The sequence below is a fragment of the Pongo pygmaeus genome, chromosome 7, assembly GCF_028885625.2.
Source record: "Pongo pygmaeus isolate AG05252 chromosome 7, NHGRI_mPonPyg2-v2.0_pri, whole genome shotgun sequence".
Taxonomy (NCBI): Eukaryota; Metazoa; Chordata; class Mammalia; order Primates; family Hominidae; genus Pongo; species Pongo pygmaeus.
This window is the reverse complement of record NC_072380.2, coordinates 130,539,654-130,565,950: the sequence shown is the minus strand read 5'-3', so window position 1 is coordinate 130,565,950 and position 26,297 is coordinate 130,539,654. Positions and strand designations below refer to the sequence as shown.

Below are 26,297 nucleotides of genomic sequence, written 5' to 3'. Positions count from 1 at the left end.
CTTTTGAAAATCGGGTCCAGGTAGTAAAAGCTGGCAGTGATTTATGCTGACTGGGCTTAGGGCTCCTCATATGCATATATAAAATACCTCTGGGCTCTGTGGGGCTTCTTAAAGAACTACGTTAGCTCTGCTCCTTCCACCTTCTTCCTCACCCTGCGTTGCTGACATATCTGAAGTGCCTGCGAGAGGAAGGAGCAGGATGTGGAGCCAGGCAGGGTAAGCACAGGGCAAGCATCTGCTGGAAACTTTGCAGAGGTATCTAGTGCGCTGATTTACTGTCCTTTGGGGAGTCCATGTACAGAACCCAGATTCATGAGGAAGCCGGCATCTGGCAAAGGTTGGGGTACACAATTGTGCTTGATTATCAGGACATATGATAAGTCTGTCTAGTCGTGTACTCTGTGCCAGATTGTAGATTTCTTATTTGGCCCGCATCAGCTGTCTGCCAGCAAAGCAATACAAAAGTGTCACAACAACAAACAAACAACAAAAATGCAAAAAAAAAAACCAAAAAAAACCCTAGACTTAGCATAGTGATATCAAAATATACAGAGTCACCTGAAATAAAGCAATGCTTCTGAGAATATAGAAGTTAAGAGCATGCACTTTGGAATCAGACCACTACTGTTCCAATCTTGGTTCTAGTGCCTAGTAGCTGTGTGTCTGGGGGCAAGTTACTTAACCTCTCTCTGTACTTGTTTTCTGCTCTGTAAAAAGAGGATGATACTAATAGTACTTGCCTTTTAGAGTTATTGTGAGAAATAAGTGAAGGTTATATATGTAAAAAGTTTAAAATAGCGTCTGGAAAATTAAGCACCATATAATTTTGTTTGTGTTTTCTGTGGAGTACCTGAGTATGCATCAAAGCTAACAATGCCCACTGCCCTGTTAGTCAAATACCTTTGACCATATCACTTCTCTTCCTTCCTCTGCCAACACCTCCACCACTCCCACCCGGACTGGCTTAGTTTCCATTGTTCCTTGAGTGTGTCCAGAATGTTGCCACCTGGGGCTCTGCATACATGCTTTCCACTTCCCGAATTATTCTTCCCACAGCTCCCTTTAGGGAGCTGGCTTCTCTCTGTCCTCAGCCCTCAGTTTCAATGTCACTTCTTCAGAGAGGACATTTCTGAGTACCCCATCTTCACTGAGATGCCACCATCCACCCATAAGCATTCTCACGCCCACCTGTTTAGTTCCCTGTCACGAGTTGTAGCCACAGGTGACTTGCATTTGCACGACTTCAGTGTCAGAAGCCACAGTCTCCACGGACCACATCCCATTCATGTCTAATTCCCCATTGTAGATCTAACATCCAATTCCAGCACTGCCTGGATGGAGTGAGCACTCAGTAAACATTGGTCCACAGTAAGAATAAGTGACTCACTGACTACTGAAGGAGGTGCTTTTATAGAGTGGATTCAATATATTTCTTTCTTCTGAGGTGGTCAACCCTGATCCCTCCTAATCCCACCAGTCTCCACCCCTTTTATTTACGTTGTCATAGGAATGAAAGAGAAGTTAAAGAAATAATCAAATACTTCTTTTAGAGATGAGGTGCAGCCTCACCTTCTGCATTTGGCTATCTCTTTAACTCTTTGGTAGGGGGCTATAGAGGAGGAAGCAGGGCCTATTCTTTCCAACCTGACTGGTTCAATGAGGACACTTGCCATGTGGACGTGCCCCATCTACTGGTTGAATAGCGTGGCTGCATTCTTAATGATTGCAATGCCCTGCGCAGTTAACACTGTCCATTCAGACTCTTTAACAGCAGCTGAGACTGTGCTAGAGTTTGTATCACACTTTATTATCCTGCTGGCAACAAAATTAACCATGAAGTGTGATTTGCTTACAGAGCGCATGATTGAGTATCTCTAGTGTCTAAATTTTCATCACTGTTGTACAAATTCTATTGTGTGGGTTTCGAAAGTTTGAAGCTGTAAAGTTTCACACTAATGTCCGTGGCTTAAAATTTATAGTTTAACATCAGTTTTCACCGTTTGGTTTGTCCCCTGTGTACATTATGTTCACCAGATTTGTGTCATTTAGGGATTACCTTTTCTGCAAGATGTCTCGGAGATATGAGCACCACAACCATTTTTTGGTCTTCTCTTAAGGATCTGGGTTTTTAAGACAAAAACTTCAAGGCCGGGCGCAGTGGCTCACATCTCTAATCCCAGCACTTTGGGAGGCTGAGGTGGGTAGATCACTTAAGGTCAGGAGTTCAAGGCCAGCCTGGCCAGCATGGTGAAACCCCATCTCTACTAAAAAATACAAAAACTAGCTGGGTGTGGTGGCACATATCTGTAATCCCAGCTACTCAGGAGGCTGAGGCGCAAGAAAAACTTGAACCTGGGAGGCAGAGGTTGCAGTGAGCCAAGATCATGCCACTGCCCTCCAGCCTGGGTGACAGAGCAAGACTCTGTCTCAAAAAAAAAAAAAAAGATAAAAACTTCAGGGAGCAAATGGCATTTCCATGCTCTCCTTTCATAATACCCCCCAAAATCGGGACTTAAATTGCATAATAAGGCTCAATAAGTAAATTGGAGAAGATAGACTTTATCGGCTTACTTAAACATAATTATTTTAAAATGACAAACTGGTCCCTGTGTTGATAAATTTTTTATATCTTAGCTTCTATGTCTGAATGCCTTGTGTAAATTATGAATTAGCTAGTAAATGGACTTCTCAAAGGATGCTCAGTGGGGCCTGTCAGCCAAGGGCTAAGTGGATAGCCTTTCTGACATTGTACTGCTTTTTAGCTGTTGTTGTGTTGGGGATGTAGATGTCTGTAGTCTCATTGTTAGGGCTGAAAGATATGTTTCCATGAGGACTCAGCAGAGTAATAGTTCCAGTGGGTAGATGAAGGCCAGATGATTTGGAAATAAGCTCAAAATGTCCTGTGTCGAGTTTGGATAATTTTATAGCCCACATAAAACATTTCATATTAAAGTCAAATCGTTAGTCCCTGTTTGGACTAATGACAGCTGCTTATTTCGACTAAGAAAGCTGCTTCCAGCATCTGAGATGAGTTATATCTGACCTTTAGCCCCTTTACCTGTAGACCAGGGGTTACTAACTCAGATGCCTACAGGGGCCAGGCAAGTGATGTAATAAATGAATCAAGCCAGCTCAGCTTCTGCTAATTTGCCGTGAGGGAGTACAGCAGGTTCAGTGCTGCCAAATCTTCCCATTTTTCATGAGATGCCTGAAATCTGGATTTTGGCATGAAATCTCATGATTTGAAAATGTTGGCAATTAATTTAAGAAAAATGTTTAGATTCAACAGGGACTAAACCAAATATATCTGCCAGAAGGATACTGCTTGTGATTCTCCGGTTTGCAACCGCAGATAGTCCCTGGCAACGATTATCTGTGTAATAGATACTCTTTTCTTTACAAAGGACATACTGAATCACCAATTATTTGAAATAGATTTAGGGGGCACAAGTGCAGTTGTCTGACATGGACATATTGCATAGTGGCGAAGGCTGGGCTTTCAGTTTGCGCATCATCTGAATAGTGGACATTGTACCCAATAGGTAGATTTCTTCTTCTCTTATCCCCTTTCCACCCTCCCACCTTAAGGAGTCTCCAGTGTGTGTTCTTTCACTCTGTATGTCCATGTGTACCCATTGTTGAGCTCCTACTTCTGAGTGAGAACATGCAGTTTTTGGCTTTCTCTTTCTGAGTCATTTCACTTAGAATAATGGCCTCCAGTTCCACCCATGTTGCTACAAAAGGCATGATTTAATTTTCTTTCTTTCTTTTTTTTTTTTTTTGAGATAGAATCTTGCTCTGTTGCCCAGGCTGGAGGGTAGTAGCGTGATCTCAGCTCACTGCAACCTCCACCTCCCAGGTCCAAGCGATTCTCCTGCCTCAGCCTCCCGGGTAGCTGGGATTACAGGTGCCCACCACGTCTGGCTAATTTTTGTATTTTTAGTAGAGTCGGGGTTGTACCATGTGGGCCAGGCTGTTCCCAAACTCCTGACCTCAGGTGATCTGCCCACCTCGACCTCCCAAAGTGCTGGGATTACAGGCGTGAGCCACTGTGCCCAGCCTCATTTTCATTCTGTGTGTGTGCATGGCTGAGTTAGTATCCCATGGTATATACATACATACCACGATTTATTTAATCCAGTCATCCATTGATGGACACTTTTCATGTTGAAAAGATGTTAAATAGTATGTATATGCATATAATCAAAATATTATGTTCAGTAAAACCAAAAAGCTTCCAAAGTAACACAATAGACAGTAATATCTCAGAAGAATAAGGTTACTGGACACATTTCATTGTTGAGTATTTTTCTTTTGGCTTTTGCTTTTGATAGAAAAACCCAGAAGCAATATATGTGTATACACCATGAACGTACATTCAGTTGGGTGTGTTATATCTTTAATTTGCACTACCCTACAAGGATTCACCTAACATATCCATCTAGAAGAGTCCCCCTCATACCCATACCACACTCTCCAGATTTCCAAATCAGGAGTAGTGAGAAGATCATGAAACCATCTCTCAATTATTGTTTTCTTCTTTTAAAAATACATATATATTGTGTAGTTGCTGACTTATTTTTCCGCATTTTTATTCTACAGTCTCCACTTAGCCTCCCAAGGGGAAGGTTTTCAACTAGTGGCTGGGTTTTGTGCCTCTGTTTTTGAACACTAAGTTATAAGACACACCTCAGAGATATTGTGTGTTTGGTTCCAGACCACGAAAATAAAACAAAGAGCACAATAAAGCAAATCACATGATTTTTTCTGGCTTTCCAGTACATATAAAAGTTATAGTTACACTATATTGTAATCTATTAGGTATGCAATAACGTGTCTAAAAAAACCTCAATATATATACCTTAATTTAAAAATACTTTACTGCTAAAAAAGTACTTGTGATCATCTGAGCCTTTGGTGAGTCATAATCCTTTTGCTGGTGAAGGGTCTTGCCTTGTTGATGGCTGCTGGCTGAACAAGTGGTGGTTGCTGAAAGTGAGGGTAGCTGTGGCAATTTCTTTCTTTCTTTCTTTTTGTTTTTTTGAGACAGAGTCTTGCCCTTGTCACCCAGGCTGGAGCGCAATGGCACAATCTCAGCTCACTGCAACTTCCGCCTTCCAGGTTCAAGCAATTCTCCTGCCTCAGCCTCCAAGGTAGCTGGGACTACAGGCATATGCCACCATGCCCAGATAATTTTTTTTTTTTTGTATTTTTAGTAGAGATGGGGTTTCACCATGCTGGCCAGGCTGATCTCGAACTCCTGACCTCAAATGATCTGCCTGCCTTAGCCTCCCAAAGTGCTGGGATTACAGACGTGAGCCACTGTGCCTGGCTGGCAATTTCTTAAAATAACGCAACAGTGGAGTTTGCCGCAACGATTGACTCTTCCTTTCATGAAAGACTTCCCTGTAGTCTTCGTGAAAGAATCGTTTTCTCTGTAGAGAATGCTGTTTGATAGCATTTTACCTACAGTAGATCTTCTTTCAAAGTTAGAGTCAGTCCTCTCAACCCCTGCCACTGCTTTGTCAACTAAGTTTATGTAATACTCTAAGTCCTTTGTTATCATTCCAACAATGTTCAAAGCATCTTCATCAAGAGTAGATTCCATCTCAAGAAACCACTTTATTTGCTCATCCATAAGAAGCAATTCCTCATCCATTCAAGTTTTATAAGATTGCTGCAATTCAGTCACATCTTCAGGCTGCACTTCTAATTATAGATCTCTTGCTAGTTCTACCATATTTGCAGTGACTTCTGAAGTCTCGAACCCCACAAAGTCATCTATGAAGGTTGGAATCAACTTCTTCCAAACTCCCGTTAATGTTGATATTTTGACCTTCTCCCATGAATTATGAATGTTCTTTATGGCATCTAGAATGGTGAATCCTTTCCAAAAGATTTTCAATTGACTTTGCCCAGATCCATCAGAGGAATCACTATCTCTGTCAACTATAGCCTTATAAAATGTATTTTTAAAATAACAATACTTGAAAGTTAAAATTACTTTTTTTTTTTGAGTCAGTTTTGTTCTATTGCCCAAGCTGGAGTGCAGTGGTGCTGTCATAGCTCACTGTAACCACAAACTGCTGGTCTCAAGTGACCCTCCTGCCTCAGCTTCCTGAATATCTGGGACTACAGGGGCATGCTGCCATGTGGGACTTTTGTTTTTTTTGGTGGGGGGAAGTCTTGCCATGTTGCCCAAGCTGGTCTCGAACTCCTAGGCTCAAGCAATCCACCTGCCATGGCCTTTCAAAGTGCTAGGATTATATAGGATTATAGGTGTGAGCCACCATGCCTGGTCTGGCTGAATTTTTTGATTATAGAGATGAGGTCTTGCTATGTTGCCCAGGTTGGTCTTGAACTCCTGGCCTCAAGCATTCCTCCCACTTTGGTCTCTCAAACTGCCAGGATTACAGGCATGAGCCACTGTGCCTGGCCGCAAAATTACTTCTTGATCTATGGGCTGCAGAGTGGATGTTGTGTTAGCAGGCATGAAAACAACATTAATCTTACACATCTCCATTAGAGCTCTTGGGTAACTAGGTGCCTTGCCAATGAATAGCAATATTTTAAAAGAAATTTTTCTTTCTAAGCCATAGGTCTCAATGGTAGGCTTAAAATATTCAGTTAACCATGCTGTAAACAGATGTGCTGTCATCTAGGCTTTGTTGTTCCATCTATTTATAGAGCACAGGCAGAGTAGATTTAGCTTTAAAGCTAAAGATACAGCTTTTAAGTTAATTCTTAAGGGTCCTAGGATTTTTGGAGTGGTAAATGAGCATTGGTTTCAACTTCAAGTCACCAGCTGCATTAGCCTCTTACAAGAGAGTCAGCCTGTCCTTCCAAACCTTTACACCAGTCATTGACTTCTCTTCCCTAGCTATGAAAGTCATAGAAGGCATCTTCTTCCAATCTAAGGCTATTTCATTTACGGTGCATGTCTGTTGTCTCGTAAAGCCACCTCATCAGTGATCTTATGGATAACTTGCTGCAGCTTCTAGATCAGTACTTGCTGCTTCACCTTGCACTATTATGATATGGAAATGGCTTCTTTTTTAAAGCCTCATGAGCCAACCTCTGCTAGGTTCAAACTCTTCTCCTGCAGCTTCCACATTTCTCTCAGTCATCATAAAATTGAAAAAGCGTTGGCCGGGTGCGGTGGCTCACGCCTGTAATCCCAACACTGGGCAGCCGAGGCGGGCGGATCATGAGGTCAGGAGATAGAGACCATCCTGGCTAACACGATGAAACCCCGTCTCTACTAAAAAAAAAAAAAACAAACAAAAATTAGCTGGGTGTGGTGGCTGCCACCTGTAGTCCCTCCTACTCAGGAGGCTGAGGCAGGAGAATGGCATGAACCCAGGAGGCGGAGCTTGCGGTGAGCAGAGATCACGCCACTGTACTCCAGCCTGGGTGACAGAGCGAGACTCCGTCTCAAAAAAAAAGAAAAAAAAAGAAAAAGCCTTACTCTGCTTTGGCTTAAGGGAATGTTGTGAATGGTTTGCTCTTCTAGGCAGACCACTAAAACTTTTCCAAATCAGCAATAAAGCTGTTTCTCCCTCTTATCATTCATGTGTTCACTGGAGTAACGCTTTTAACTTCCTTCAAGAACTTTTCCTTTGCATTCATTACTTGGCTGTTTGGCATGAGAGGCATAGCTTTCAACCTGTCATGCCTTTCAACATTCCTTCTTCACTAAGCTTAATCATCTCTAGCCTTGGATTTAAAATGAGAGATGCGGCCGGGCGCAGTGGCTCACGCCTGTAATCCCAGCACTTTGGGAGGCCGAGGTGGGTGGATCACCTGAGGTTGGGCGTTCGAGACCAGCCTGGCCAACATAGTGAAACCTTGTCTCTATTAAAAATACAAAAAATTAGCCAGGCGTGGTGGTGGGCACCTGTAAACCCAACTACTCAGGAGGCTGAGGCAGGAGAATCGCTTGAACCTGGGAGGCGGATGTTGCAGTGAGCCGAGATCACACCATGGCACTCCAGCCAGGGTGACAGTGCGAGACTCTGTCTCTAAATAAATAAATAAAGTGAGAGACGTGTGACTCTTCCTTTCACCTGCACACTTATAGGCCATTGTAGGATTATTAATTGGCCTAATTTCAATATTTTTGTGTCTCAGGGAACAAGGAGGCCCAAAGAGAGAGAGGGGAAATGGCTGGTTGGTAGCATAGTCAGAACACACACATTTTTCAAGTTCACCGTCTTAATATGGGTGAGTTTCGTGACATCCTAAAACAATTACAGTAGTAACATATCAAAGACCATTGATCACAAATCACCCTAACAGATACAATAACAATAAAAGTTTTGAAATATTATGAGAATTACCAAAATGTGATACAGAGACAGGAATTGAGCACGTTGTTGGAAAAATGGTGCCAATAGACTTGCTTAGGGTTGCCATAGACCTTCAGTTTGTTAAAAACAAAAACAAAAACTCAAGATCTGCAAAGTGCAGTAAACTGAAGCTATGCCCATATTTACAACTAGCTGAGCAGACCTGCCACTTAGTTTGGTGTTTTAGGTTCAAGATGATTTCCGACAACTTTACATGTGCTTAGCATCCTATCAAAGCAGAGGGGAGAGAGGATATGACTGCTTTGTCTTATCCAGAATGCAGCAATCAGAAAACCTATAAACAAGCCATTTTAATGTCAGCATAGCATACATATAAGTTCTGCATTTTAAGGTTTAGTAGTTCATTATTTGAATTACTCATTGCAACGGGCACCAAAATCTTTTCAGTGCTCATTGCTTTGAAAGATTTCATTTATACCTATTTCTCTGTATGGCATCAAAACTGCTGGTAAAAAAAATGCAAGCGAAGTACAGCAGCATCTGCTTCACATTCAGAGGGCTATGTTCACGTTCTAGTTATGCTTCTCTGGCTATGTAACTCTGGGCAGATTATCACACCTCTGTCAGCCTTGGTGTGCAGCTGTGAAATGGGACCATAGTATTAGTGTTGCAGATTGTGACACTTAGAATGCGATACTGTATGTAATTAGCATAGCGTTCAGCGCATGAGTGTGCTCTCAACAGTGTGGCTGTTATATCATCATTATCATTGTTATTTCTACATGTTAAGGTATTATTTTATAAACATGTTTTATATGATTGGCAACAAGCCTTTCCTTTAACACTTACCAGCAGCTTTCTTTTTCTATTCAGGACTTTGATTTAAAGATGAAAAATGTATTTGGTGGTCTTTAAATATGTATGTATGTGTGTGTGTGTGTGTGTGTGTGTGTGTGTGTTTTCTCCCCCTACTGCCCTCTCCAACTTTTTCTTCCAGTTTTTTTCTAAGAGATTAGCAGCCTTAAAGTTAGAGGTGGCAATGGTTTGGCCTGGTCTACGCTCACAATATGATCCTTACTTTGCTGCATTGGAGGTCCCTGGGTAGGTCCTGTAATCCCTAAATTAGTCTAGGAGGCAGATGGATGAAAATAGTGTCTTTGCTGGATGAAGCCCAGTTGTGGCTTTTCCTTTGTTCCCAGCTCCAATCCAAACTAATGCCTTAATAACTGAAATTCCCTTCTTTACCTCTCTTACCTTAACAACTATTAGAGTCAACGGGAAGGACTTGTCTCCATAGCAGAAAGATGTCATCTTAGGGCTTCTCCTGGCCTGTAGGACTTCAGCCCAGGCCTCATAGCAGTCAATACTTGAAGAAGGGCAGAGGCCAGGGCTCCTGGGCATTCCTCCTGTGAGCAGCTTCCTCCCCTGAGTGTGCCATCCCAGCAGAAGCTCACTGCTACTTCATCATAAGGCTGCCTCTTTCTGCAATTAAGTCATTTCAGTATTTTCTATCATGGTTTTCCTTCATCCTAGAGATGCTCAATGTTAGGACAAAACACAGGCATTCGAACTGCTCATAACATTTAGGGAGTTAGGGAATTTGGCTTTTAATTACCATGAAAATGGATTATTTAGAGACTCAGCCCCATTTCTATAGAGCCTGTAGAATTTTGTGGCAATAGGAAAGGGGCTTATAAATAAGTGCTAAAAACGTGAGTTGCCAGGTTTCCAGGGAAGAGCAGATAAGATGAACTAGAACAACTTGAAGTATCTTTCATTAACTCTAATCAAGTTGTTAAGGCTCTTTTCTGACACAGCTTTACTATCTGTAACATGGGTCAACGTCTGTTGACTTAGTTATTGCTTAGCAGGTATGTGGAATCTGGAATGCTTTGATATGATCAACGTGTTTAACTGAATGAAAGTGTTTATCCATCCAGACATGTGATTCTCCTGCCTCAGCCTTCCAAGTAGCTGGGATTGCAGGTGCACACCACCATACCCGGCTAATTTTTATATTTTTAGTAGAGAGAGGGTTTCACCATATTGGCCAGGCCAGTTTTGAACTCCTGACCTCAAATGATCTGCCCTCCTCAGCCTCCCCAAGTGCTGGGATCACAGGCATGAGACACCACGCCCGGCCTCAGACATCCAGTCTTTAATCACACTCATTTTTCCAGGCAGCATGGAGTCCTAACCTTCGTTTTGCAAACCATCCTATGGATTTAGTCTACATCACAGCAAAATATTTTTGACTTTTTGAGATGACTAATTATGGTACGCATACTTCGTTTTCCCAAACGTACTTTAAATTTCTTGATGACTTTTCATCTACTGTCAACACTGCTCAAAGCACTGCATTCTGAACCCCAGTCCTGCTGGATACTTAGCGCTTAGGTTTTAGCTTAGTCCCCACCGCCTGACTAGGTCAAGTTCCTCTCCCATGTGTGCTCTCACAGAACCATGAGTCTCTCCTTGGAACTACCATAGCTGTTGATTTTATTATATGATTAATTATTTACTATCAGTCTCCCTGCACAAGACAGTGAATTCCATAATTCTGAATGGTAAAGGAACAGGATTTTTTATTTTGCCCACTGTTGTATCCTGACAATAGAATGCCTGGTGCTTAGTGGGTACATAATAAGTGCTATTGGTAAATGGATGGATGGATGAATGAATGGAATCTCATTGTCTCCTACAGTATTTGTTTTATGTCTCTTCCCAATTTTGTCCATAAAGACCTGCACACATACTAGAGACTCCACAAGCTTATTAGGGAACTAAAAGTCATGTTGTGGGTCTTGGCACCAAAGCCTCACGATGGATTGGGAAACTAAGAGTCATATAAAGTCTTAGGAAGAGGCCTTGAAATTTCTATGTTCCATTGGTGGTCCTGGCTGAGATAAATATAGCAAATGAACAGGCATTTATTTCTCACCTGTTCGATCAAATCCCCAAAACCTGGAAGTAGTGTGTGAGATGGGGCCGACCCTGGGAAAGATATTATCTCTTATTCAGAGCCACATAAAAGCTCTCTCCCCATGTCAGGCACATCTTTGGTTAGAAGACATAAATTAGTCCAGTGCATTTCACAGTGGTTCTCATGGTGTCCCTCATGACAGAGCTCACTTAGCTAGCCAATGGAACATCTCCAAAAAGCATTATGGAAAGGAGGCAGTGTGCAATTTTGTACAATAACTTGGGTCCTGAAGTCACAATGCCTCAGTTCAAATTATACCCACCTGCTTATTAAGTGAATTTAGACAAATTAGGTGTAATCCTCAATTTCCTCTTCTACAAAATGGGAGATGTAATGCTACTTACTTCATAGGATTTTTGGAAGAGCAAATGGCCAGATGGACATAAAGTGCTTTGCAGAGAATTGGGCATGTAATAAGTTCTCAATAAATGTTAGCTGGAGTTATTACCACCATTTTTATTCATTGAAGGAGTTTCATTGCAATCCCAAGCCAGTCCCTATGGATGCCCTTCCATTCCAACCCTTTTCAGACTATACTGGGGCCCACATTGTCCCCTGCCCTTTCAGCCTACATGACTTTGGCCCAGACTTTTACTACCAGGACCCAAACACAGTGTCCAAGAATGGCACCAACTATACTGCATATTGCTGTATATTATTTTATCCAGCACTGTGAAGGCCAACCTGAACTGCCTGAAAAATCTTTGTCATATAGTGGTTTAGGGTATGTGCACCCTCCATACAAAGGCATTAAATAAATTAAATAATGGTGTGTGTGTGTGTGTGTGTGTGTGTGTGTGTGTGTGTGTGTGTGTCCAGCTAAATTGCACTGCTTTCTTAAATCATTTAAGCACACTTAATCTAATGGAACATGGTAGGATTTCAGCAGCTTCTGAATAGAAGTTGGAGAGAAAAAAAAAAATCCGAAATGTGGCACCAACTAAAACCCCCATGTAGTTATTTAAGGCAGCTTAAGCACTTCTGTGGAAACTGGGTCCGTTGAAGAAATAGCCACTCCTCTTACAGAATGAAACCTCACTTTTTTTTTTGTCTTTTTAAAAATTCTTCCTTGTATTTTTAGATTTTGGGTGAGAATGGGACTCTAAATCTATTTTCAAGCTTTCTTTTCCTTTCTCTGCTCACTCAGAATTATTCTTTTTATCTTGGTTCTGCCCCTGGTGATACCTTGGGTAAGTTACTTGACCTCTCCTGGCTGCTTTTTTTCATCTGGATATTTGGACTGGATGATCTTTGTGGTGCCTTCCAGCTGTTAACATTTGTTTGATTTTATGATTCCCTCCCTTGTTATTACAGAAAGCACAAGTGTTGTGCCTTAAGTATAAGATAGGAAAGTATCCCTTGATCAAGTTGAAACATCTCTACTTTCTAAGTTCCAGGACTCTTAGTTTGAGCTTAGAGAGTTACAGTTGTTTCCAGGCAGTTTTTTGTGCTAAGGGTGGTTTGGGTTTTATTTCTGTTTTTCTGTAGACCTTATTGGATATATGACCATTTGGTCTTGGTAGATAATATTGTGTCCTGACACACACCAATGGTCTACCCTTGGGGTGTTTTGGAAGCCTGCAGGCAGGGTCCTGAGGCTGCCTAAGTCACTGTTAATGAACCAAACTGCCTGAAACGCTCCAATGGTTGACTTTTGGCACTTGGCAGAAAAATCCTTTTCATGTTAGTTTCAAGGTTGTCAGATATCATTATCCCCAAGTATTAAAAATTTCGAAGAAAGGAGGCAGTGTGTTTGATTTATAGAATAGTTATCTAGCTTTAGCTCTGACTGGGCTTTGGAAATGGTTTTGCAAGCACTCGAAAATTAAATCCATTTTTTATGGCACTACAAAGTATTATCTCACAGCAAATGATAATTAAACACCTGTGAAATCAATTAGCCCTTTAAGCAGGGAAAAAAAGTTTTCCAATTATGTTTTCGCACCTCCAAAACTTTTATAATTCCAAAACCAACACTTGTGGAGAGGGATATGGTCGACTGGCCGTTGCTGGGTTAACTTTCCATAAAGATTATCCCTAAATTTTGCTTAGCCTTAATCCTGAGGAAGGCGGTTTGTGATACCAGCATCCTTCCAAAGAGACTGCAGTCGCCTTTGGAGCTGACTCTTAGCAGCTATCTATCTGACACACAGCGGAGCTGTCAGCGACTCAACAAAGGAAGTTACTCACTTTGTGTTTTGATGCCAAGTTTTACTTGACAGTTTATTTAAAAGCCAAGATACCTTAATGGAAACCAAGCAACAAGAATTCCATGTGACAGAAATGCTCTCCCATTAAGGGCCCCGTAGCCAAGAGTTCTGAGCCATCTACATTACAAATTCATACTTTAAAAACAGACTGATTGGTTAATAGCTGAAACCCAATACAATGGAAAACTGGGACTCATGGCCGGCCATTCAGCCCCACAGTATCATGTGTGTTTAATCACCAGCTTTGGTAACAAATTAGCTATTCCAGATGCTTCTTTTGGAAAATGATCTATACTTCTGAAGCAGTAGATGGATTTTGGGTATATGCCATAATAATTTGGGATGCAAAGAAAAGGCAAAAGAAACATAACAATGCCAGGCCTTTGACATCTTCTACATTTTACCTCATATGTACAAAAACTGTTCCAAGAAAATTTTTGGCCTCATCCTTTCTAATATTCATAAATGCTTTGGTTATTAATTTGTGCAGGGTTTCATTGTATCACTTTACATAAACATCTCTAAAGATGTTCTTTAAGAAATTTCTTCTACAGACATTTTTAATGGGCTCTTGCTTTCATAGCAGATGGCATTTGGAGAACTTGACGAATCATACCAGTAACTAGAGAGAGAAAGCTAGCGTTGTATAAAACAAAGATGAAAGAAAACTTCTCTATATCCTTTTAGAAACTTGTCATATGAATTATCCCTGCAAACATTGCCAGCAGTTCAGACACTTTATAACCTGGGCTTTATAAACCCATGAGGAATGGGGTGAGTGTTGAATAATCTGACATAGGTTCAACAAATATTTCCTAAAAGATTACTGTGGGCCAGGCATAGTACAGGGTCTGGGGTCACAGTGGTGAATAAGAACAGGAAAGCTCCTTCTCTCATGCAGTATACATTACATTTGGGGAGAAAGACGGTAAGCCAGTAAAACAAATACATGTGTGAATTCTGACCTTGGTAAATGCCAGGACAGAGATGAAACAGGGCAACAGAAAGGGAGTGCCAGGAGCACAGGTTGGTCTGTGCTGGCCTCTCTGAGAAGGGGCTATTTGAATACTTATAGGCAGCTTGAGAGAGATCCTGGAGAAGAATTCCAGGCAGAGGGCACAGCAAGTGCAAGTGCAGGAGATGGAAGTTAGCATTCTCTGTCAAGAAATTGAGAGCAGGACTTTGTAGCTGTAGATGGTGACTGAGGATGGGGCAGTCAGAGATGTGGGCAGAGGCCAGTTCTCATGGGACCCAGTCAGCCAAGGTGTAGGGCATGATTATTATTCTAAGTGCCAGGAGGAGCCACTGGAGGGTGTTCAGGCTGGGGAGGTGACATTTGAAAGGTGTCTTTGGCTGCTCTATAGACTATGGACTGTAGGAAGATACGATTGAACTCATTCTGTTTAAAACTAGTAAGAACCAGCGTATGGTTTCTGTTGCTCTGTTCACGCACGCTTGAGCTGAAGGAGGAATGGGATTAAGGAGGTATAGGAATAAGGGTGTGAGGAGACTCTGGTTGTCATTGAATTGCAAAATCCATGAATGGGCAGTTCCTGGAGGACTCTTGCTTCGTGGCGTCCCAGTGCTCATAGTGCTACCTGACATGTAGGGCCTGCTCAATACTCCTTTGTCCAGTGAGTAAATATCAGGGCATGAAGGCATCCTTTGGGCCATCTGGTCCACCTCTCCTCAATCCAGTGCTTAAATTTTTTTCCTGTCCCACAGCCTCTTTCCAGAATGAGAGTGCCAGGGAGCTAGCTAGCTCTGTCTACTTCTCAAAGGAACTGTGGGAAGCATGGCCAGCTGGAGGAGGAGGAGGGAGAGCTGACTCAGCTCCACAGACCATCTTCCCCAGGGCACTGTTGTACTTCTGCCTAAGGAAATGGCAGAATCTAGACTTGTGGGCCTCTCTAATCCCTAAGGACCCAACCTTCATGCAAAGATAATCCTGTAAATCAATAATATGTGGCATCAAATCTTCAACCATAACCCAAATGTTATGTCCCATGGATACACCCATGTATCTCTACATTTATGCATTCACATACCCGGATGGGAATGATTAAACTTTCCATAGACAACTAGCTTCATGCAGCATTCATAGTAAGTTGGGTGTTCTAGAATTTTTTGTGAATGCTATGTCAGCCTACACAGAGTTCTGAGGTCTTGTTTGTGTATTCGGTACCAAAGGCTCAGGAGTGAGGTGGCAGCCCTGACTGTCAAAGTCCCAAGGCAGAGGCTAGTGATGCAACGGTGGGAGAGGAAATGAGAAGGTGAGGTTGGTGGCACCAGCTGACATTCCACAAACTGTCATTGGATTCTCAAGATATTTTATAATCACTTAAGCACAGGGGCCAGACAAAAGGATTAAACACTGACAAGAATGCAGGACACGGGACAGGCTCTGCACAGTGCCTGCCCTGGGGGTGAGAACAGTAGGAATGCCAAACATCCTCCTAATCCGAGGCCTGATCCAGGCTGGCCTTGCTGGAAAGGATATCTTGGATCAAGAAGGGAAGTGGTCAGACATTGATTCGAGCTCAGTTTTCTGTGCAGCAGGAGGCAGTCATTGCTTTTTGGACTGGTGCAGGGTTTGTCATTGCAGAAGCCATGATGAGGTTCTACAGTTTTTTTTTTTTCTTCAGTTCAGACATGGAGGAAGGCCAGGAAAAGGTTCAGTTTGAACTGCACTGTGCATGCATTTAACTTGATTTACAAATAATGCTATTTATCAGGGCTGGTGAAACACAAATTTTCCACCCTCGTCAGCGTGCAGGGAGAAGATGACATTTTTAACAAGCTGCCAGACCTGTAGAAATAAAAACAGAGAAGGGATTTTAAAATGTACAAAAGGAAGACTAAATAAATAACACGATTTTTCATTCCCCAAGTAAATTGGGCTTGGTGTAAGCATAGGAATGAACTCATCCTTGGAAGAACCCAGCATAAATCAAGAGTTGGGCATGTGTTTGTTAAAGTGGACATTGTTGTAATGAAGGGCTTGCATCTTATCTTTGTTATCTTCTTGCTTCCACAGCCCCTGTACACTTTAATGCAAATTGGTGGACACTGAGCACCTTACATTCATTTAACAACTCTTTTTTTGAGTGGTTACAGTAGGCCGGGCCTTAAGGTAGTTGTTTGGTCAACAGAAAGTAGGACCAAGGTCCTGTGTCCCGGAATCCAGGGGAAGGAAGATGAGAAAAATGGGCAACTTAATACAGAGTGAGCAATAGAGAGTTAGCACAGGGTGCCCAAACTCCAGGGATCAGGGAAGGCTTCCTCTAGGCAGCAGGAGTGGAAGTTAAGAAAAAGAAGGAAAGAGGGGCATGTTGGGAAGAAGTGCTTCCTCCACAGCCAGCCTCCTGGGACTCAGATTGTCCTAGGTGGGGAGCTGGCACCCTTAGAACAGACACACTGCACTGCCCACCCCTATCCTGGTCTTCTCGGGCTGCGGTCCGTATTTCATGGCCCCATTCCACTTAACCAGTCCCATTGGCTTAGAGCCTGGTGAAAGGAGTTAATGGTAAGATAATGACCTCAGGCTTCCCCATCACCATTGGGCCTGTGTGTGCCTCTTCTGGACCCATTTATCCATCTGAGGTCACTGTTGCTGCTGGCTCTTTTATTGTTAATCCCCTCTTTTCCCCCTGCACCCCCTCCCTGCCACTGTACTCAGGTAGCCCTTTATTTAGCATTTTCAAAAACGTTTTGTTTTGAACCAGAGAATTTAGGCCCATGTGTCTTGGAATTGCATTTCTCTGAGAAGAGTTTTGGAAGTGGGTATTGCTGTGTATAAAAGCGGGTGCTGGCCAGGCACGGTGGCTCACGCCTATAATCCCAACACTTTGGGAGGCCGAGGCAGGTGTATCACTTGAGGCCAGGAGTTCAAGACCAGCCCGACCAATATGGTGAAACCCCATCTCTACTAAAAATACAAAAATTAACTGAGCATGGGGGTGCACACCTGTAGTCCCACCTACTTGGGAGTCTGAGGCACAAGAATCACTTGAACCCAGGAGGCGGAGCTTTTAGTGAGATGAGATCACGCCACTACATTCCAGCCTGAGCAACAGAGCAAGACTCTGCTCAAAGGGGGGAAGAAAGAAAAAGCTGGTGCTGCAAAACCTCACCTCTTTCAGAAAGCTTCCTGAGATTAATGTCATGGGCACGATGTATTAAATGTCTCTTATTTTCACCTTTGCTGGCACCTCGTTACTCTTTCCTCCTAGGTAGGTTGAGAGATGACAGAGCTGGTCGTGGATCCCGTCCTCCTTGCACAAACCGAACAAAACCTGTGACACTTTACTTCATCATCTGTAAACTGGGGCCAGTAGCACCTATTCTCCATGATGGTTGTAAAAATAAGGCACAATAAAGAATACAGATTGTGCAGCTCAGTGCCCCACCCACAGGAAATGCTTAAAAAGTGGAGGTATTGTTGTTATTATAATTTATATCTGGCCAGGCATGGTGGCTCATGCCTGTCGTCTCAATACTTTGGGGACTGGGAAGGATGTGGGAGGATCACTTGAGGCCAGGAGTTCAAGACCAGCCTGGGCAACATAGCAAGACTCATCTCTATAAAAAATTAAAATTTAAAAAAAGTTTTTAAAAAGTTGTTATTAATAGCTATCTTTTTTTTTTTTTTTTTTTTTTTTTTTTTTTTTACTTACCTTTATATATTAGCCATTGAGCTGTTATTTAATGAGCAGGAATTGAGATGGTCATCTTTTACCCCTCTTGAAGTATGAGCTACACCTGGTACATGTTGTGTTCATTAATATACACAGGTAGCAATTGCCACTTGGGCTAAGTTTAAGGTTCTGAACTGTCAGTAGACATTTAGCCTAAGGATGGGGGGTGGAGTTTAGAGTTGATAAGAGATTATGACCTGGTGTGTTCAGTCAAGATGTTTGAGTCCAAGGACTCTTCTGACTCCCTCATCCCTGTGAAAGACAGGGGTATCTTTCCCCATGTCCCCAGTGGTTGTGAGGCTGTCATGAGATCATGGATATGAGAGTGAATGCCTCCCATAGGGGTTTTACGCCTCAGCCCCAGCCCACAAAATGTTATCTGCCTCCCTTCCCTATGCTGAAATGGATTTTAAGTGGACATGAAAAGGAGACTGTCTTCTGTGGAAAGCCAAGAAGTGTGAAAGGGTGAATATAAATTCCTGGCCCTGGTTTTAGCCGCGCATTGCTCTCTGCAGTGGACAGCTTGGGATCAGCAGCCTCAGACTGAGGAGCGTCACAAGGAAATAAATTCTTAATCCTTGGCATGACTGGGCAGGTGGGGAGCGGTGTGGCAGTTCTAACAGCAGGCAATGCTCAACGCAAAAAACTGTCTTGAGTAAGGAATTGTACCACCTCCAAATAGCGAGTGCCTTCCTGCTGGGGGACGCCAAGCATCCCTGAAGCTGCAGCCAACCTGGTCAGCCAGTCCCAGAGCCTAGCACTGCGCATTTGCATAGCTCGTTTGTACTATAGCAGCTCATTTATGTGCACGGAGACTCTGTGTGAGTAGGTGTCATGGAGAAACTGTGGCTCCTTAAGTCCAGAGAATTCTCAAAGACACCAGAGACCTGTACTTTTCCATATTCTATGTTTTCAAGTCTCCTAATTGAGATGGAACAGTGGCCAGTTGGACCCATTTTCCAGCTAAAAGATTGGTTCCCACTTATATATGTTTCTCAGTTCAAATCTTTGCCTTGGGCAATTCTGTACTATTGCATGCTGTAAACTTCAGAGTTTTCTCAAAAATAACTGAAATTTTAGGCCAGGTATGGTGGCTCACTCCTGTAATCCCACCACTTTGAGAGGCTGAGGTAGGAGGATCACTTGAGCCCAGGAGGTCAAGACCAGCCTGGGCAACAAAGTGAGACCCCATCTCTACAAAAAGTTTAAAAGTTAACTTGACATGGTGGTACATGCCTGTAGTCCCAGCTACTCAGGAGGCTGAGACAGGAGGATTGCCTGAGCCCAGGAGGTTGGGGCTGCAGTGAACTGTGATCTCACCACTGCACTGCAGCCTGGGTGACAGAGCAAGATCTTGTCTCAAAATAATAATAATAATAATAGTAATTGAAATTTTAAACTGTTAAACCTGTAAAGGCCAAGGAAGGGTCTAAGGCAACATGGTTAGCAAATAAATGACAGAGTACCTTCTTAAACTGAACTCCTGGTAGTGATCTGGGGTGAAGTTTTGAGTGGGAGAGAAACAGCCCTTTTAAATTGGCAACCAATAGCCCATGCTTGAAACTAGGTGAACTGCTTAGGACCTGGCTTCATAAGACATGTCAGTTTTAGACACTGCATGTTGTATGGGCTGACCAAGGAGGCAATATGATGTAATGAAAAGAAAATGGGATTTAGAATGAGAAATCCGGGAGTTGGAACACAGGCTGGTTGGTCCTAGCTGTGACCTGCATTGGAAGGGTTTTTGAGGTCTCCGAACTTAATTGCTTCTCTATGAAGTTGGGTTATATAAAGTCCTGAGCACACCATTGGTAACATGTCATTCTTCTGCTTAAGCCCTTCAGTGACACCCCAATCACCTGCAAGGGATCATCTCTGAGCTCTAGGAGATGTCATAAAAAGCCTTCCTAGTGGGAACCCACCAGTAACAGCAGCCCACACCCCCATACCTTCCTCTCCCCAAACTGGGTGGTTTCTCTCACCTTGGTGCCTTTGTTCCTGCTATGCTATCTCTATCCCCAGAAATTCCCATCACCTCCTCATACCCCTGTGCCTGGTTGCTTCTTGTACATCCTTTAAGATTTAGCTCAGGGTCTCACTTCCTCCAGGAGGCCTCCCTGCCTACATGTGGCCATTGCTTCTCTTCTCTGTATAACCCCCACCTCTACCTCATGTCCAATCCTAGCACTCCTCTCACTGACTAATCATCATTTGACAACACATGTTGTTTATTCTGGGCAGTGAGCTCCCTGAAGAGTGCCTGACACATGGTAGACTTTCAACTAATGCTTGGTGAATGAATGAAAAAGGCGCAAGGAGGTGCTCAAAGGATGTTAATTTCATTTCTCTCATCCCCATGCACTTTGGAGAACTACAACAGTCATAAATTATTTTTATTTTCTTTCTTTCTTTTTTTCTTAAGGGATATTATTCAAACTTGGTATAAGCAAAGATTAATTACTTATGAGGATGGGGACTGGAGGGAATAGATCAGCTGTAGATATTAAGTTACTTTGTGAATAAATACTTGAGACAAACTGTGACAACATCATGGGGAGGCTAGAATTGTGTGAGTACAGAGATGAGAGGCTGGATCACTTGTTTCTTCCCTATGGTCTCTGGTTAGCAAAAAGCAGGTTCACTTGGCAAATATGCGTGCTGCAGAGAGATTGTGGGAGCCACAGGAGGACCTGTGAGCACAGTGCACCAGCAACATCCTTGTCTATGTAGCTTTTGATAATAAGGCAAAAGCCTTCAATTAGAAGCTGCTGTTCTGTTGTGATTCACACCTTCTGTTTTCATTTTACTTTAAAGGGTCTGTTCCACATTTGTCTCTTGGCTCTGTCTTTGGGATACTGGTGTAGTTTTCATTCTTTTTAATTGTTACTAGGGTTTAAAAAAAATGTTTATATCCCTCTTATTCTGATATAATTTACCATAATAACTTGCAATTGCATAGTGCTTTGCCATTTATATTCAATGTACATGATTTCATTTGATCTTCACAACTTTGAGGTTTGGAGAAGTTGAATGATTTGCTGGGGTTACACAGGAAGTGGTAGATCAAGAACCCGAATTCCTTAGCCCAGATTTTCTAACTTGAAGCTGGCTGTGTTTTCCATTATGTTCTGTTATCTTCCTTCAGTCATAATGATAATAGCTACCTTTTATGGTTTGCTTATAATATGCTCGTGCTTTGGTTAAAATGTATCACTTAATCCTCACAGTATAAGTATTATCCCCATTTTGCCAACCAAGAAACTAGGATTAAACAAATTAAATAACTTTCCCAAGATTACTCAGTTTATAAATTGAAAAGCTGGAATTCGAACCCAGGTTTGGCTGTGTCTGAAGCTGCCTAACCACTAAGCTTTTAATTACTAAGCTCTTAACTATGGTGCCAGTGGTTCTCAAAATTTAGGGTGCATCATAATTATCCGGAGGGCTTGTTAAAACACAGAATTCTGGGCTCTTCCTCCAGAGTTTCTGAGTCAGCAGGTTTGGGTGAGGCTGAGAATTTACATTTCTACCAAGTTCCCAGTTGATGCAGATGTTGCCACTGATTGGGAGAACACACTTTGAGAACCCCTGCTCTATGCTACACTCCCCCATCTTTCCCAGTTGCACAGAATGGCTGCCAGCAAAAATGTGTTTCCTACAGAGGGGCAGGACTTCAATTGTGCATTATTACATAGTCCGTTTTAAATGGGGTGCATCCCATACATTGTTCAATACAACTTTAAGTATAAAATTATTATGGCCATAGAGTGGTACTAGTGTCTAGGTTAAATTCAAGGTCATGTCATTTTTATTGCATTTTTCTTTGTAGTCATTTGTGAAAACTCTTCTACCTTTTGTCCTTCTTTACCTACGCGTGGGGAACTTAATGCCCATCTGAAAAGGGTAGCAAAACCATTTATTAGAGTGGCGAATTATATGGGGTTAGTTGTCTCCCTCACCTACTTACCTTCTTGCTTAGGATATCATATGTTTCTTTTAAGTAGTGTGTGATTATGTGATTCACATTTCTAAACATAAGAAACGAGGGAGAATTAGTCCATCTTAAAACACTGTGTCCTCCCATTTGACCTGTCAAGTCTCCCTGTCTTTCCCCCTCCCCCCAACCAATGGCAACCTCTAAGTGTTCTTTATCCCTATAACTATGTGATTTCATGAGTCATATAGAAGGGATTCAACAATATGTACACTTTTGAGGGTGACTTTTTAATGCAGCATAATTTCCTTGAAGTTGTCGTGTGTATCAATAGTTTGTCCCACTTTATTGCTGAGAAGTATTGTAGGCTATGGATGTACCACAATTTGTTGAATCATTCACACATTGAAGGACATTTGGGTAGTTTCCAGTTTGAGGTTATTACAGACGAAACTGCTGTGAACATTTGTGGACAAGTTTCTGCGTGAAAATAAGTTTCCATTTCTCTGGGATACATGCCCAAGAGTGCAATTACTGGGTCATATGGTAAGTCCATTTTTAGTTTGAAAAGGAACTGCCAAACTATTTTTCGAAGTGGCTGCACCGTTTTACCTTCCTACTAGAAATGTATGAAGGGTTCTAATCTCTTTACATCCTCATCAGCACTTGCTCTTATCTGTCCTTTTGCTTATAGCCATCCCAGTGGGTGTAAAGTGGTATCTCATTCATTGTAGTTTTGATTTGCTTTTCCCTAATGACTACTGATGTTGAATATCTTTTCATGTGTTATAGCGGCACTTTGTGTGTCTTCTTTGGAAAAATGTTTATTCAAATCCTTAACCTCTTTTAAAATTGGATTATTTGTCTTTTTGTTGTTGAGTCAGAAGAGTTCTTTATGTATTCTAGATGAAAATCTCTTATATATATGATTGGCAAATATGTTCTCCCTTTTTTTTTTTTTTTTTTTTTTTTGAGATGGAGTTTGGCTCAGGCTGGAGTGCAATGGCACTATCTTGGCTCGCTGCAACCTCCGCCTCCCAGTTTCAAGTGATTCTTCTTCCTCAGCCTCCGAAGTAGCTGGGATTACAGGCATGTGCCACCATGCCCGGCTAATTTTGTATTTTTAGTAGAGATGAGGGTATACCATGTTGGCCAGGCTGGTTTCAATCTCCTGACCTCAGGTGATCTGCCTACCTCGGCCTCCCAAAGTGCTGGGATTACAGGCATGAACCACCATGCCCGGTGGTTCTCTCTTTCTGTAGGCTCTTTTTTACTTTCTTGATGGGACCCGGGGGGATGGAGAGCCCAGCCTTCCTGACTGCACTGCCCCAGAGTAAAGTTCCTGTAAGGCAGAGCTAGTAGGGGTTGGTCATGGAACAGGTCAGGGACCAGATGCCACAGACTCTCATGGTTCTTGCCAAGATTTGGTAGATTTTCTTGGATGACTGTTTCCCTATTTGTCATTATCCCCTTAGGACAATTCTCAGAGACTTAAAATGTTTTTATGATTGTTACTAAATTGTTGTTTTGCTGGGGAGAGTGGCCACAGAGTTCTTTGTGTTTCTTCTGGAAGGCGGGCCTTCTATAATCTCCTCTTGTAATGCAGATACTCCCAGGAGATGTTTATATCTTAAATTCTCATCTCATCAGCATTTTCTCATTGTCAGGTGCTCCTTTGGTAGCTCCAGCCACTACAGAAGACCTCCTCTGGACTCCATCTGTTGAAATGGGATAGTGTCTGAAACATAGTATTTCTTGAAAGGATGAATAAATGAGTGGATTTAAGCATTACAAGGAGGTTGATGTGCAGTGTGAAAGAGCATCACAATGGATTGAGTAGGAGAGGACCAAGCACGTGGTCAAACTAGAATTGTTGTCTGCCCACTTGTGGGGCATCATTCTTCCTTCAGGTAGAACATGTTAGTAATTCATAGACTCACTGTCCAGAGAGCAGAAGAGAGGCTGGTTCGCAGGCTGAGCATGCGTAGAAATCTGAATGAAAATCATTGTTCTAAGGTATGAGTGTATGTGTTCTGTATGAGCCTCTATGTGAATACACACACATGTTAGACATGCACTGTATACATATGAACACATATGTATGTATATACATATACACACATATATGGGTAAGGAATTGTGCACATATACATATACATATAGTGGATATGGACACCTAAGCAGTGGGATATTCTCAAAGGACATTCCTCTTTCTTACCTAAAAATGGTAAGATAAAGAATAATCAAGTATTAAAACTGAATCTATAGTCATCTAGCCCAACTAGTTCATTTTGCAGATGAGGAAACAGATAGAAAACTCATGGGTTTTATTAAGTCTCACAGCTACCTAGTGGTTTCCTAACTCCTGCAAGGATAATCTTCCCACAGCTCCTATTACCTATTATGTGAAGGAATACAAGTTTTGATCATTTCAACCTTACTTGCTATATCAGCAAATAGTTCTTCTATATAACCGTTTAAGCAACCCACTATAACTGTCATTTGAATTTTTCCTATAAGTTTTCTGCCTTTCCTCTTCCTCCACACATTCCCTAAAGTAAATTCTGCAACTAGGAACTTTGAAACTTGTTACAATGCAGAACATTAATAGGATTTTATATTTCTAGTAGGCTAATGATGAGGATGTGGGACCTTCTGTGCTAGTCCCTCAGGGGTTTCTATTCTGGGCACTTATTAAACCTTGCTGTAGTCTGAAGTATATTCGACCTTTCTGTATTAAAAAAAAATCAGCTTAAACTTTATGCATATATTTTTGTGAGTGTGTGTGTGTGTGTGTGTACATATTTCTCTCTGCTCCATCTATTAGGCAGAGATTAAAACGTTATCAACATTTGAACTTGAAGATATTCGTCAACCATTTTCCTGTGTTTGGTGAGGAAGAAGTCACTACCATCTAATTTATTATTTTTTATATTTAACTAAATTCAAGCCTTCTTAAAAATCTTTTTTACTTTGAAGTCTCTTTTGCAATTTAATTAATGCAGCAAGGGTTTTAGAAAATTTTTACTCTCAATGGAGATAATCTTAATCCATTCACGGTGACCTTTTCTTGTGCAAATTAGTTGTACACGCTTGTTTAAGCAAATGGTCCTTTGCATGATGTCTCTTCTTAATGACGGGTTTATAATTGAAAATTGGCTTACTCCTGTATGCCTAGTTTGTATGAGAATATAAAAATAGATGTGGACTTTAAAAATGTAAATGTATATACCAATATACCCAAAAAGAAGAGGGAAGAATTCAGTGCCTTTAGGCTATGATTAAATTAGACTATTAGAGTCAGAAAATGGTGGTGACATATGCTGCTGTCAAAGTCACACCTGTCTGCTCAGCATTGGAAGCTCTTGAAAAATGAGAGTGATTTCATCTTGGCTCTAAGAATCGGGGCCTTTACAGGACATGAGCCATCTCTACTTTCCCAAGTTTTCTTAAACTCATAATGTACTTGAAACTGCCTATGTAGGAATGTGTTTGTGGTAATCACTTTAAAAGTGACAGTCCTAAACAAAATGAAATGCTTTTTATCTTTCTTAAACTTCACTGGCATAAAGAGACAGGTAACACTCATATTTTGTATGTTTCTTCAAAAAGCAAAAACAATGTAATATCATTAAATGGTATTTGAGTAAAATAAACTCATCTCTTCTGTAGACCAGTTTCCCGTACCCCCTACTATTTCAGTTTTTTTTTTTCTTTTCTCGTTATTCTTTTTTTCCCTTTCTTAGGCTAGCATCCTTCTCTCTCACCTCCTCTTTCTCCTGTAAGTTATGTCAGCCATTCTTAAACAGGAATATTTTTCCTAGGTAACTGAATGTTCTTGGTTAAGTGTAGAAACTCCATCTTGAAGGAGAAGACAAATGTTGTTTTGTGCTTGTGATTGAGATTTTCTGAATAGTTTTTAATAGCATGGTTTTGAAGGGGTGGGGAACAAGAACAGTCTTAGTTTTGCTGAATGCCATATTGTTAAAGGAGAAGGAGAAGCAGCAGTAATTTTCTCTTCTTCTTTTTGAGCCTATGGGGCAACATATTTTATCAAGACTCAAAAATCTGATTTTGGAAGCAAAGACTGGGCAAACCAAATTGTTGCCAGAACGATCAGACTTGTCTTTATATATACTGCTTGCAAAAGGGATCCTAATTGCT

General features: G+C 41.7%; 1 protein-coding gene across 1 annotated transcript in view; it reads left to right on the top strand.

The window, feature by feature from the left end:
• Positions 1-26,297, top strand: part of EXT1 (exostosin glycosyltransferase 1) — a 315,513-nt gene that overhangs the window by 251,208 nt on the left and 38,008 nt on the right. The gene's annotated exons all lie outside the window — the stretch shown is intronic.